Here is a 15,862-nt window from a genome sequence, read left to right on the forward strand (position 1 = left end):
GTCCGATATGTCATTTGCAAGTATCTTTTCCCATTCCGTTGGTTGCCTTTTAGTTTTGTTGGTTGTTTCCTTTGCAGTGCAGAAGCTTTTTATCTTCATGAGGTCCCAGTAATTCATTTTTCCTTTTAATTCCCTTGCCTTTGGGGATGTGTCGAGTAAGAGATTGCTACGGCTGAGGTCAGAGAGGTCTTTTCCTGCTTTCTCCTCTAGGGTTTTGATGGTTTCCGGTCTCACATTCAGGTCCTTTATCCATTTTGAGTTTATTTTTGTGAATGGTGTGAGAAAGTGGTCTAGTTTCAACCTTCTGCATGTTGCTGTCCAGTTCTCCCAGCACCATTTGTTAAAGAGACTGTCTTTTTTCCATTGGATGTTCTTTCCTGCTTTGTCAAAGATGAGTTGGCCATACGTTTGTGGGTCTAGTTCTGGGGTTTCTGTTCTATTCCATTGGGCTATGTGTCTGTTTTGTGCCAATACCATGCTGTCTTGATGATGACAGCTTTGTAGTAGAGGCTAAAGTCTGGGATTGTGATGCCTCCTGCTTTGGTCTTCTTCTTCAAAATTACTTTGGCTATTCGGGGCCTTTTGTGGTTCCATATGAATTTTAGGATTGCTTGTTCTAGTTTTGAGAAGAATGCTGGTGCAATTTTGATTGGGATTGCATTGAATGTGTAGATAGCTTTGGGTAGTATTGACATTTTGACAATATTTATTCTTCCAATCCATGAGCAGGGAATGTCTTTCCATTTCTTTATATCTTCTTCAATTACCTTCATAAGCTTTCTATAGTTTTCAGCATACAGATCTTTTACATCTTTGGTTAGATTTATCCCTAGGTATTTTATGCCTCTTGGTGCAATTGTGAATGGGATCAGTTTCTTTATTTGTCTTTCTGTTGCTACATTATTAGTGTATAAGAATGCAACTGATTTCTGTACATTGATTTTGTATCCTGCAACTTTGCTGAATTCATGTATCAGTTCTAGCAGACCTTTGGTGGAGTCTATCGGATTTTCCATGTATAATATCATGTCATCTGCAAAAAGTGAAAGCTTGACTTCATCTTTGCCAATTTTGATGCCTTTGATTTCCTTTTGTTGTCTGATTGCTGATGCTAGAACTTCCAACACTATGTTAAACAACAGCGGTGAGAGTGGACATCCCTGTCGTGTTCCTGATCTCAGGGGAAAAGCTCTCAGTTTTTCCACATTGAGGATGATGTTAGCTGTGGGATTTTCATAAATGGCTTTTATGATGTTTAAGTATGTTCCTTCTATCCCGACTTTCTCAAGGGTTTTTATTAAGAAAGGGTGCTGGATTTTGTCAAAGGCCTTTTCTACATCGATTGACAGGATCATATGGTTCTTATCTTTTCTTTTATTAATGTGATGTATCACGTTGATCGATTTGCGAATGTTGAACCAGCCCTGCATCCCAGGAATGAATCCCACTTGATCATGGTGAATAATTCTTTTTATATGCTGTTGAATTCGATTTGCTAGTATCTTATTGAGAATTTTTGCATCCATATTCATCAGGGATATTGGCCTGTAGTTCTCTTTTTTTTACTGGGTCTCTGTCTGGTTTAGGAATCAAAGTAATACTGGCTTCATAGAATGAGTCTGGAAGTTCTCCTTCCCTTTCTATTTCTTGGAATAGCTTGAGAAGGATAGGTATTATCTCTGCTTTAAACGTCTGGTAGAACTCCCCTGGGAAGCCATCTGGTCCTGGACTCTTATTTTTTGGGAGATTTTTTATAACCGATTCAATTTCTTCGCTGGTTATAGGTCTGTTCAAGGTTTCTATTTCCTCCTGATTGAGTTTTGGAAAAGTGTGGGTGTTTAGGAATTTGTCCATTTCTTCCAGGTTGTCCAATTTGTTGGCATATAATTTTTCATAGTATTCCCTGATAATCGTTTGTATCTCTGAGGGATTGGTTGTAATCATTCCATTTTCATTCATGATTTTATCTATTTGGGTCATTTCCCTTTTCTTTTTGAGAAGCCTGGCTACAGGTTTGTCAATTTTGGTTATTTTTTCAAAAACCAACTCTTGGTTTCGTTGATCTGCTCTACAGTTTTTTTAGATTCTATATTGTTTATTTCTGCTCTGATCTTTATTATTTCTCTTCTTCTGCTGGGTTTAGGCTGCCTTTGCTGTTCTACTTCTATTTCCTTTAGGTGTGCTGTTAGATTTTGTATTTGGGATGTTTCTTGTTTCTTGAGATAGGCCTGGATTCCGATGTATTTTCCTCGCAGGACTGCCTTTGCTGCATCCCAAAGCGTTTGGATTGTTGTCTTTTCATTTTCGTTTGTTTCCATATATTTTTTAATTTCTTCCCTAATTGCCTGGTTGACCCACTCATTCGTTAGTAGGGTGGTCTTTAACCTCCATGCTTTTGGAGGTTTTCCAGACTTTTTCCTGTGGTTGATTTCAAGCTTCATAGCATTGTGGTCTGAAAGTATGCATGGTATAATTTCAATTCTTGTATACTTATGAAGGGCTGTTTTGTGACCCAGTATATGATCTATCTTGGAGAATGTTCCATGTGCACTCGAGAAGAAAGTATATTCTGTTGCTTTGGGATGCAGAGTTCTAAATATATCTGTCAAGTCCATCTGATCCAATGTATCATTCAGGGCCCTTGTTTCTTTATTGACTGTGTGTCTAGATGATCTATCCATTTCTGTAAGGGGAGTGTTAAAGTCCCCTGCAATTACCACATTCTTATCAATAAGGTTGCTTATGTTTGTGAGTAATTGTTTTATATATTTGGGGGCTCCGGTATTCGGCACATAGACATTTATAATTGTTAGCTCTTCCTGGTGGATAGACCCTGTAATTATTGTATAATGCCCTTCTTCATCTCTTGTTACAGCCTTTAATTTAAAGTCTAGTTTGTCTGATATAAGTATGGCTACTCCAGCTTTCTTTTGGCTTCCAGTAGCATGATAAATAGTTCTCCATCCCCTCACTCTCAATCTAAAGGTGTCCTCAGATCTAAAATGAGTCTCTTGTAGACAGCAAATAGATGGGTCTTGTTTTTCTATCCATTCTGATACCCTATGTCTTTTGGTTGGCGCATTTAATCCATTTACATTCAGTGTTATTATAGAAAGATACGGGTTTAGAGTCATTGTGATGTCTGTATGATTTATGCTTGTAGTGATGTCTCTGGTACTTTGTCTCACAGGATCCCCCTTAGGATCTCTTGTAGGGCTGGTTTAGTGGTGACGAATTCCTTCAGTTTTTGTTTGTTTGGGAAGACCTTTATCTCTCCTTCTATTCTAAATGACAGACTTGCTGGATAAAGGATTCTCAGCTGCATATTTTTTCTGTTCAGCACATTGTAGATCTCGTGCCAATCCTTTCTGGCCTGCCAAGTTTCAAAAGAGAGATCAGTCACGAGTCTTATAGATCTCCCTTTATATGTTAGGGCACATTTATCCCTTGCTGCTTTCAGAATTTTCTCTTTATCCTTGTATTTTGCCAGTTTCACTATGATATGTCGTGCAGAAGATCGATTCAAGTTACGTCTGAAGGGAGTTCTCTGTGCCTCTTGGATTTCAATGCCTTTTTCCTTCCCCAGTTCAGGGAAGTTCTCAGCTATTATTTCTTCAAGTACCCCTTCAGCACCTTTCCCTCTCTCTTCCTCCTCTGGGATACCAATTATGCGTATATTATTTCTTTTTAGTGTATCACTTACTTCTCTAATTCTCCCCTCATACTTCTGGATTTTTTTATCTCTCTTTTTCTCAGCTTCCTCTTTTTCCATAACTTTATCTTCTAGTTCACCTATTCTCTCCTCTGCCTCTTCAATCCGAGCTGTCGTCGTTTCCATTTTGTTTTGCATTTCGTTTAAAGCGTTTTTCAGCTCCTCCTGACTGTGCCTTAGTCCCTTGATCTCTGTGGCAGTAGATTCTCTGCTGTCCTCTATACTGTTTTCAAGCCCAGCGATTAATTTTATGACTATTATTCTAAATTCACTTTCTGTTATATTATTTAAATCCTTTTTGATCAGTTCATTAGCTGTTGTTATTTCCTGGAGATTCTTCTGAGGGGAATTCTTCCGTTTGGTCATTTTGGATAGTCCCTGGAGTGGTGTGGACCTGCAGGGCACTTTCCCTGTGCTGTGGTGTATAACTGGAGTTGGTGGGTGGGGCCACAGTCCGACCTGATGTCTGCCCCCAGCCCAGCTCTGGGGCCACAGTCAGACTGGTGTGTGCCTTCTCTTCCCCTCTCCTAGGGGCGGGATTCACTGTGGGGTGGCGTGGCCCGTCTGGGCTACTTGCACACTGCCAGGCTTGTGGTGCTGGGGATCTGGCGTATTAGCTGGGGTGGGTAGGCAAGGTGCATGGGGGCAGGAAGGGCAGGCTTAGTTCGCTTCTCCTTAGGTGATCCACTTCAGGAGGGGCCCTGTGGCAGCGGGAGGGAGTCAGACCCGCTGTTGGAGGGGTGGCTCCGCAGAAGCACAGTGTTGGGTGTTTGCAGGGAGCAAGCAAGTTCCCTGGCAGGAACTGGTTCCCTTTGGGGTTTTGGCTGGGGGATGGGCGAGGGAGATGGCGCTGGCGAGCGCCTTTGTTCCCCGCCAAACTGAGCTCTGTACTCCCGGGGCTCAGCAACTCTCCCTCCCTTTGTCCTCCAGCCTTCCCGCTTCCCGAGCAGAGCTGTTAACTTAGAACCTTCCAGATGTTAAGTCCCGCTTGCTGTGGGAACACACTCCGTCCGGCCCCTCCCCTTTTGCCAGCCAGACTCGGGGGCTGTGCTTGGCCGGCAGGTTGCCCCTCCACCCCAGCTCCCTCCCACCAGTCTGTGGATCCCGCACTGCCTCGCCGCCCTTCCTACCCTCTTCCGTGGGCCTCTCGTCTGTGCTTGGCTCCGGAGACTCCGTTCTGCTAGTCTTCTGGTGGTTTTCTGGGTTAGTTAGGCAGGTGTAGGTGGAATCTAAGTAATCAGTGTCAGGACGCGAGGTGAGCCCAGTGTCCTCCTATGCCTCCATCTTCCTATCCCCACCTAGAAAAGCAATTTAATTCAACCTTCTGTTTTTTCTTTTAACAGACTAGTGATTTCCTCTTTGTTTTGGAGTCAGGAAACCTTTCATATATTTGTAGAAGATACAGAAAGTGGTTTTGAAAGTGTACACAATACTGCTAAATCAGGAAACAAACACATGAAAACTTTTAACATGGTCACAATTTACTATAAACTATCTCTAAAAAAGAATTTTGTGATTACCAAAGTCACCTAATTTGTAATTCATTTACTGCTAAACACTGTGGTTGAAAATATCCACTCTGGTTTCCAGCAAGGACCATCTTTGAAAGAGAATCCTTAAAAGTTTGAAAGCAGTGTATAGGGGGACAAACACTTTGCATTTTTTCTCCCCAAATTCTAATGTAATTGTCCATGTAATTCTATCTCTGCTGAAAGTATGTTCCATTTTTGTTAGTCGGATTTGAATTAACTGTATTTTCTTGAACTCTTTCGAGAGGTTTCTCAGGAATGCGTGGAGGTAGGAAAGAATGCTTTCAAGCTTTGCCGTTCCATGGCTGGGCTTCTCTTGCTACAGTGGAGAAAGCAGCCACTTTGTGTCCCTCCACTGATACTGAGAAGCCAACCTGGGGCAAAAGAGCTTGGGCGGCTCCCAGGCTTCCCTTTTTCCTTCTTAGACGGCTTCACGGGTCACTGTCATCAAGATACACAGCCCTTGATTTCCAAGGAGAAAAACAATGAATTTATTCTTGTAAACTTAATTTTAGTAGAACTCTCTGTAAACTGACATGTTTAAGTCACTCTGGCAAACTTTGTGCCTTCTTTATTGAATTTCACTAGTACTTAAAACCTGTTCTACTGCCATCCTGGATACAGCAGTTTCCTCTCTGGGGTGATCTTGTCCTCCCTGCAGTGATAATTTACTCCACCAAGTCCAGATCCTTTCCATCTCCTCCCTACCACAGCTTAAAGACTCCTTACATCAGGAAAACGTATCTGAAACATCTAAGGTCACCTTTGTCTTCTAGTGACTCTGAAAACTGAAATTTTAGGGTTGTTGTGCCTCTGGAAATGTTGCAAAGTTCAGAACCAAACTCTCTCCATGTTTTCCACATATCAAATGTCTTTCTAGGCATGACTTCATATGAAAGTTTATGGGGAAAACTACTTTCCAAAAGATTCCTGGGATGTTATGGAGATCTCAAGTTTGACAGGTTGCATTCTCATACAGAATTTGAAAATATTTTCCTTGAATTTAAATCACAGAGGCTCAGAGGGTCAAAAGATACTTAGAGGTTATTTAATTAAAATTCCTAGCAAACATTTGAAAGCTTACACACATTTTAGGAACTCTCAGAGTCCACTTTTGGCATTCCTGCATGTTTGCTTAATACCCTCTCCTTTGCTGTGTCCTGTCACGCATCACAAATACTTATTAGAACATAGTCTGATTACCTGTACATCAATTTCACCAAATAATAAGCTCTTTGAGAAAGAGCACTGTATGCTCTTTACTCTGTTGTTCTAGCACATAGGAAACCACCTGGAATAAAGTACATGCACATGAAACAGTCTTTCTCCACCCCACCACCCATTTCTAATCTTGCATTCTCTCTGTAATTTCTTTACTTTTTCTCCCCTTACCGGTCTTATCAACATTCACATTGTATATATTTTAATTATCTTTTCCATGTATGGTATTGGGAGAAATAAACCTCATGTGGGCTGGGATATTTTTGTATTCTTTGTACATTATGCATTGAATAGTGTCTGTCCCATAACAGATGCTCAGTGAGTATTTCTTTTGTAAATAAATGAATGCAGGGTGGGGGGAAATGAGTGAATGAGACAAAAAGAACAAGGGTTTCCATATGGACAAATATGTAATCACAAAGATTATCTTAAAAAGGAGAACTTAAGCAAATGTATTTATTCTTAAACTTTATGCCACAGGTTACAAAACACTGTCCTGTTGACTTCTTTTTTTGGTTCACACGGATATTTTTTTTCTTTTTCTTTTTTTTTTCCTTTTTGCAGAGGATGGAGCATGTTATTGCCAACTGATTTCATGTTATGAACACACACACAGAAAAACCTAGAGTTTTTTGGTTGTTTTTAAAGAAACGTAAGATTTGGCCACATTTAACGTCATTGCCAGTTGCTGAATAGAGTTCACCCCTCAATTCTGCACACGTCCTACAATTCCCTATTGTCTTCTATTATCTTCTCTTTGCTCAGTTATGTTAGCCCTATGGATATTCACAGTTTTCATCCATACTCTGCAGAGAAATTGAGTTGTTGCAATTACCAATTATTTTTTAGAATACTAGTTATTGTAAGACATTTTCTAAGACACTATTGTGATATTTCTCTACTGTTGTGTGACAAATTACCACACATTTAGCAGTTGAGAAAATCAGATATTATCTCATAGTTTCCATGGATCAGGAGGCCAGGCATGAGTTAGCAAGGTCCTCAGTTCAGGCTCTGAGCAAGTTAAAATCAAGGAACCAACTGGAACTATTGTCTCATCTCAGGCTCAGTACTCTTGCAAGCTCCCATAGTGTTGGCAGGAACCACTTACCCTGTGGCTGCAGAAGCAAGGCCCTATGGGTGTAATTCTACATGTAGTTCACAACCTGGCCATTTGTGTCCCGCCTCAAGTTTAACAGGAGACTCTCTCAGGACGCTTAATCTAAGATGTCAAAGGATTAGGTCAGTCCCACCCAGATTAATCTTCTATTTGATTACCAAAAAGTTAGCTGATTAGCAACCTAATCATAGGAGTGATACTTTGTAATATTCACAAGTTCTGCCCACCCTCACGGGGAAGGATTATATAAAAGTGTGCGTCACAGGAGACCACTGTGGAATTCTGTCTACCTCAACATTTAACTGAAACTGTAAATCCTGGGCTGGATATTATTAACAAGCTCCCAGATCTGTGAAACTTATAAACTTAAATCTTAAAAAAGAAATGTTGCTAGGGGCGCCTGGGTGGCTCATCCGGTTAAGCATCTGAGTTCGCTCAGGTTATGATGTTGCAGTTCGTGAGTTCAAGCCCCACGTCGGGCTCTGTGCTGAAAGCTGAGAGTCCGGAGCAGGCTTCAGATTCTGTGTCTCCCTCTCTCTGTGCCCCTCCCCCGCTCATGCTGTCTCTGTCTCAAAAATAAACACTAAAAAAAAAAAAAAAAAAAATTTAAAAAAAGGAATGTTGCTCTCAGCTTACTGTGTCTTTGAATAAACTTTTGAGTAAAAATATTTTCACACAGGAGTCATTTGAAACTACAATAGGCATTGCCTCTGCTTTCCCAAACCTACGTAAGATCATGAATCTATGTTACTGTACTGTACACGGGCCCATGTTTAGCATAGGATGGTTATACCCAAGGGAAGTTTAGTGTGTCACATAGAAGGTTATACAATATAAATATACAAGAATTGGCGATATTACATTTATCAAGTGCCCCAATCGAGACAATCCAGTTACTTGTAATACCACTATATTCCTTACATATGTCATTTTCATGAGGTTTTGTACTACAAACGTTTACACACACACCCTGCTGCCTTATTTAATTTTCAGTGTAAATTTGTTTCTGCTTCTCACTAGGTGCAAAGATAGTTATCAGACAGTTTATCCACAATACACAGAATTTTCCTTGAGAAGGAATCTGAAGAAGGTTTTCTTTCATTTTTACAGATTCTATCCCATCTCTTTACAAGTCAAACCCCCATGCTGTAAGTTCAAAGAATCACTTAGGTTAAGACTCATTTGACTCCGTACTTTTTAAAATATGGTTTTACCCTTGAACCACAAAAGAAATGTTATCACTGCTCTAATCCCAGAAAGGGTAAAAGATGAAGAATTTTAGTCCCTGCTAACAAACTGCTAATAACTCAACTCATCTCCCAAGAAATATTACTTTGGAATGATTTCCTTTTTAGATGTTTTCATTATTAGTATCAATACATTATTTCGAGGTAGGAGCAAACTGCCTGTTTCAATGCAGGATGTGTAAAAAGAATGAGATTTCTCAAGTGAATCTGTAAGCAAAGTACACGGTTAGGAATTATGGTTCCGAAAACCCTGCACTGAATTATGCTATGATACAAAATGTGAAAAAATCATAACTCAGTTCTTGTTATGAAAATGAGATGTGCTAAGAATCTTAAAGGGAGAAAAATCTTTTCAAACTAATGTCTTACAGGTATGGAGTTGATTTTTTTCCCCTGTACTGAGATCCAAAACATTTGGCTACTTATATTTACCTCTCTAAATATACAAACTGAGAGTCTGAATGCCACAAATTTATAGTGTTATTGAATATTATAATTATTAGCTACTATAATGTATATAAAGCTAACTTCACCATCTAATTTAGGACCATGCTGAAAATCCCACATTATGTATCATCGAGATTTTACTGGTTGGAAAGTATTTTTACACAAATGTTATCTTGTATATTCCTACTAATTCCATTTAGGTTAGAATATTTTGGAATGTCTTATTATAAAGGGGGTGGGGCTCCTTGATACATGCGGTGCAGATTTCCGAGAGGAAGTCTGTCGGTGATGGCATCTTCAAAGCTGAACGGAATGAGTTTCTCACTCAGAGCTGGCTGAAGATGGCGACTCCTGGGTTGGGGTCCGAGTTACATCAACCAGGACAGAAATCATTATCTTGGCCAACAGGACGCAGGATGTTCTTGGGGAGAAGGACCTATGGATTCAAGAATTGACTGCTGTGGTTCAGCAGAGGTTTGGTTTCCCTGTAGAGTTTTTATGCAGTGTAGAGCTTTATGCTGAAAGGTGGCCCCAAGAGGTCATGTGCTGACCCAGGCAGAGTCTCTGCGTTACAAACCCCTAGGAGGCCTCACCGTGTGGAAGGGCTGCTGTGGCCCGTGCTGTGGGTCATCAAGGAGAGTGGGGCCAAAGGCTGTGAGGTGCTGGTGTCCGGGAAACTCTGAGGACAGAAAGCTAAACCCAAGAAGTTTGTGGATGGCCTGATGATTCACAGTGGGGGCTCCGTTAACTACTACACTGATAGTGCTCAGACAGGGTGTCCTGGGCATCAAAGTGAAGATCATGCTTCCCTGGGACACAAGTGGTAAGACTGGCCCTAAGAAGTCCCTGACAGATCATGTGAGCATTGTGGAAATCAAAGATGAAATACTTCCCACCACCCCCATCTCAGAACAGAAGGGTGGGAAGCCAGATCTGCCTACTGGGACACAGCCAGTACCAATTGCATAACAGGGTCACCTCAGCAGCTAGATGTGGAGTCTGGATTTTGCTCTGCAAAGACCATTAATAAAATCTTTGTAAAAGAAAAAAAAGTTACCGGAAATAAGGGAAAAAAAGATTTATTTAACATTATTAAGATTAATTTTATGGAAAACATTTCACCAAAAATGTTTTTGTGACATTTAACAGCAACTCTTAGTCTATTAGAGTTTGAGTGTCTAATTGTTGTTGTAGTTACAAAGCCCTATATGTATTTGTACTGTTTCTCATATAATGACTACTGCTTTCCTAAGATGTACACCAGAACTGATTCTCATAGTTTCCTTTGATGCTCGGTCTCAGACATTGCCAATCAAATATTCCGTTCATACACAGAAACCATGTTTTAGTGTGTTTGGTGCTGTGTTCATCTATCTGAAGCCACCATACTGGTTTTCAGCCAGTAACCCTGCAAGTAATTAGTATGACCTGAAGAAGCTATAGTATTGATGGGGATGGCAGCAAAATTGGTAATGTAGTTAGTGATGCCCCAATGCATTGATCGTGCTGTATATAATACTGGCTTCTAGATTTCTTGGAGACTCTGAAATTCCTAATATTATTTAAAATGGTTTTAAGGGGCGCCTGGGTGGCTCAGTCGGTTAAGCATCCGACTTCAGCTCAGGTCACAATCTCGCGGTCCGTGAGTTCGAGCCCCGCGTCGGGCTCTGGGCTGATGGCTCGGAGCCTGGAGCCTGTTTCCGATTCTGTGTCTCCCTCTCTCTGCCCCTCCCCCGTTCATGCTCTGTCTCTCTCTGTCCCAAAAATAAATAAACGTTAAAAAAAAATAAAAAGAAATACAATTGTTATTATTTAAAAAAAATAAATAAAAAATAAAATGGTTTTAAGTTTTAAGAAGTTTCTTTTCTGCTTTTATCTAACCAGAGTGAAACCTGTTGTAGGTAACTGAGAACCTTAAGTAATTGGAGTGTTTCTTAAATAATGTCTATAAGCATGTTTAAAATATGATGTCCATCTCTGAATATTTTTCTCTCTCCATTTCATCATTTCATATTTACAAAATATGTGTATATATATATTATACATATATGTGTGTGGACCTATACATGCTTACATGTATAATTTCAATTGCCTGTTGCTTTCACAACAATTCAATGTGAACCTGGCATCTAAACACAACACAAACGTATTATCTTACAGTTTACAGTTCAGAAGACCCAAGTGGTTCACCTGGGTACTCTGCTTAGGGTCCCACAAAGATACAATCAAGATATTGGTAGGTCTTTGATCTTTTCTGTAGGTAGACCCTCTACCCGAACCAATCACCATGGGCTCTAAGCCTCTTTTGTCAGTTCGGTGGCTGAAAGGGAAGTTAGCAAGATTTTTGGTCTACAGTGCTTGTATTAACAAAATTTGGTAAGACCCAAGTGGGTCTTAGCATTTGCCATATTTGGTTGAAATAATGGCTAATACTTGAAGGGTTTGGAGCTCTGAATCCCAAACCAATGAAAGCACCAAGACCAGTAATAACAAGACTGACAGTAAACAGAAGGGTGTGCAGCTGCACCTGACAGGTGTCTGTCGCCTAATGTTGATTTTTCTCCAACATGTACTATTACCAAGGAAGAGCTGTCTGGTTTTATAATTTGGGATATGGTATTGATTTTATTATTTCTGAATGTGATTTTTATTTATGAAGCAGGCTTTTTTAATCCCCCTTTTGGTAGTTTACACTCTACTTTCCTGTAGAGGATTTGAGGGAAAGACTGGACTAACTAACCACTCCTTATAACCTAAATACTAAGGAGGTTTTTTTAGGTGGTAGAAGCTTAGGTTCACATGGGTTCAATACTAGAGGGACAGCCTATGTATAACAGGACCCAGGAGAGAATGCACCTTTGATTTGACCTCCAGCCCAATGTGGAACAGAAGCAGGTTGAAAAAATCCATACGTATAGAGACAGATGTTATTAAATAACCTCATATATAATTAGTCTCTATGCACATGGCAGAGAGACATGTCCCCCTTTTAAACAGCAAAGGGAAAGTATTTTTATAGTTGGTGTGAGAGAGAAGTCAGCCAAGAGGCCTTGAATTAAGAGAGATTAAGGCCTTGGGCAAGATAGAGACCCATTTAGGAATTCCCTTTGTCAGACTGGAGTATAAATAGGAGTCTCTAATGTCTCTATTAAACTGGCTGTCTAGTACCTACTGGAGAGATGAACATTCTCTTGCATGCCTTTTAAAGAGTATAGCATTGTGTATTCAGAGAAGTGACATGTGTTCCTTGGTTTCTGTTAGCAATGTCTGAAACTCCAAGGGGACAAGGAGTGTCCTATGAGACATTATATTGTGACCTTAGACTATGTAGAGATATGCCGACTTGATTGATCATTTCCATAAATCTGTGGAGCAAGAGATTCCCAGACATTGTGTGTGTGTGTGTGTGTGTGTGTGTGTGTGTGTGTGTGTGTGTGTGTTGTTTTTAATCCTAAAGGGGACAACTTTTAGGCAATGGCCCAAAACTTTGTAAAAAAATGTGCAGATGGGGTGATTTTCTGGCATCCAATACTAAAATATCACTCTGAAGTTTGGCTGATTGTGCTCACCTTAGGTCCCATTTTTATTTGGGACATCATTATTAGGGATGGAAAGCATTTCACTTAGCTCCAGCAATTTTCTGATGGTGGCAATGCCATTCATATATTCTATGGATTCCCACTCCTACTGACTCAGTTAATCCCTAGAGATGCCCCTGGTAGCTAAGGGGTCTTGAGGAGGGATGACCCCCTCCAGCACTTAATGTCTTGTGTCTTGTCAAAGACTGAGAAGAGGGGAGACCATCCCCTCCTGCATGTGGAAAATGAGAAGGGCTGAAGTTTGGCTCCACCCTGAATCAAAGAAGCCACTGCAGTCTTGCTGAGCTTATGTGGTTCTAATTCCATGGAACTAACCGCAGTGGGAAGCTGGGTACACTGGCTTAAGAATCTGTAAGAGTCTTTATTCTCAAAAGATCCTAGTACATGACCAGCAATTTTCACTTAAAGGTATATAATACTGGGTTGAGAAAGGTAATCTCTGGAGTCAGAAACCCATCAACAATTTATGGTCATCACAGGTGGTCCAGAGATTCCAGGGAATGTGGCAAGAGGTTGTTAAAGACTCCACAGTCAGGGAGTTTCTGGGGGAACTAATGGGAATGCCTATTGATTTTGATGTGCACAGATTTTACAGCCTTTGTTGGAGAGAACTCCGTTTATAATGGATTTATAAGTAGCAACATGAGTGAGATTAAGTAAAATTTGTAAGTGAGGAATATGTTGCATCCAGAACTCAAAAATGACTAAAAGATACTGGACATGTGAATCCTTAATGAGTGTCAAATGAAACTTTTGGGAAGAGGATGTCATCAATGCAATGTCACCTCTGTGCTCTTGGAAAAAGTTGGAAGCAGTCGAAATCTTCACTGAAAAAACTGTGTGCAATGGCAAGGCTGCTCAGGTAACCCATGGGTAGCCTAAAAATTATATACTGTATCCTCTTGGAGGTGAAGGCAAACTGCAGCTGAGAGGCTGTTAAAATAGAACTAATCAGAATGTATCAGCTAAATCTATACTAACAAAATACTGGCTGTTGACTGGATGAAGTTAGTAACTTCAGTAATACTGGGAATTGGGTTTGGAGACCTTAATGAATGGGACCACAGCATTAAGCTTGCACTATGGGACTGTGAGACACCATTCATCGTTTTAGGCTTAAGAATAGACAAAATTAGACTGTCAAATGGTGAAGCAGTGAAGATAATCACCTATTCATTAATTCATAATTAATGAATTAATTCATAATTCATAATTAAAATGTACACTAATACATTTTAATACTTAGAGGTCCTATTTTAACTTACATTGAACCATCTTAACCAACTTAAATGGGGGTGTCCACAGAGTCTTATCTGGGTAAGCCAATTTATAACTGCCAAAGGCTCAACTTAATTTCAGTTTGGTATTCATTGTGCCAGACTCTTTATACCCATTATGGAATATTATAGGGCAATGGGTATTATGACTTTGGAAAATTTAGGCAAATCTATAAAGTGAGGTATACTGAGTTTTCTCTATCATATTTAATTATTATTTAATCCTCAAATTATTAGTTATCATGTTTAAATTCAGTAGGATCCCCAAGTATACCTGTAATTTGAACCCCAGTATTGATCAATCCATGAAGTTTTATCAATTGGTGAATTTTAGCACATGCCAAATGTAATTTAGAACTTGTGATGCAGAGGTCCAAAAGCGAATCAGTGTCCTTTTTATCTTTATGTTACATAAATTATTTTAGTAAATTGTGGATTTCCAATTAGGTCAAATTATAATTTATTTTTAATTTTTAAAATATCCCCCACCTGTATCTAGGTTTTTATGTGCTTTTTGTTCCTTGTTTTGTTTTTGGTTTTGTTTTTTTTTGTTTTGTTTTGTTTTGTTTTTTTAATAACTCCTTATGCAGAATTTCTAGGTGGTTATAGGAAAGGAGCACGGAGGGAGGAGTCCAGGTGTCTCTCTCATTCTAAAGCTTTCCAATACAGCTTCCATTAAAACTTGCACTTAGAGAACTAGAGCATTCTCCTTTTAGGACAGCACAGGTAGCCCCCTGGTCTGAATTCTCAGTGCCTTGGTATGTTAATTTGGAGAAGCACTCACTGAAGTTCAAGCACCTTAGCTAGGGACCTTGCATTGTCATGCAACTGGGTAACTTTGGCAGGTGTTGGGTTTGGGATGCGAGATGCAAGAATGAGGTATTTCCCTTGCTCCAGAGATCCCTTTTGGATTAAACATTGGGCCACTGGGCTTTAAGGGTGTAATTCACAGTACTCCTGAGGATCTGGAGATCCTGTATTTTGCTGGTGACAGCAGCTGGCTATGTGGCAGCAAAGAAGAAAGTAGCTGCTATCCCCACCTAAGTGTCATCACCAGTGATACCAGGGTGCCATTTCACTACCATGGGGTAGCCCAACCAACACCTTCTTCTAAAGGGGCTGCCAGAAACAAATGGATAAACCAGGGTTCTGTCTCAAATAATAGGAAAGAAATACCAAAGTGAAAGACATAAGGAATCCTGGAAGAGCCCGCTATGAAAATATAGGCTGTGACCAAAACCCACTGGAATGCAAAATCTGGAAAATGTGGTTCAAGCGGCTCATCACTCCTCCTGTGTTAAGGCAGACCCATCTGGGTGAGTGTCTAGCTGCTGGAGTTTACACATTAGAGCTAGCCTCCAACAGGTTATGGACGAGTCAGTGGTCATGGCCACACCATTCTGCTCACAGTATCAATGTTCTATAAGCTTTAAATATGGGGCGCCTGGGTGGCTCAGTCGGTTAAGCGTCCGACTTCGGCTCAGGTCATGATCTCACGGTCCGTGAGTTCGAGCCCCGCATCGGGCTCTGTGCTGACAGCGCAGAGCCTGGAGCCTGTTTCAGATTCTGTGTCTCCCTCTCTCAGACCCTCCCCCATTCATGCTCTGTCTCTGTCTCAAAAATAAATAAACATTAAAAAAAAATTTTATAAGCTTTAAAGATTGTTTTGATGGTGTGACACAACACACAAACACTCAAAAGTACACAAGG

The 15,862-nt window shown here is 40.3% G+C and overlaps 1 pseudogene; it reads left to right on the top strand.

Moving 5' to 3' along the window:
* The first annotated feature begins 9,003 nt into the window (after positions 1–9,003).
* On the top strand, positions 9,004–10,245 carry LOC102957852 (annotated as a pseudogene).
* The last annotated feature ends 5,617 nt before the right edge of the window (positions 10,246–15,862 follow it).

This window comes from Panthera tigris, chromosome A1 (assembly GCF_018350195.1).
Source record: "Panthera tigris isolate Pti1 chromosome A1, P.tigris_Pti1_mat1.1, whole genome shotgun sequence".
Classification (NCBI taxonomy): domain Eukaryota; kingdom Metazoa; phylum Chordata; class Mammalia; order Carnivora; family Felidae; genus Panthera; species Panthera tigris.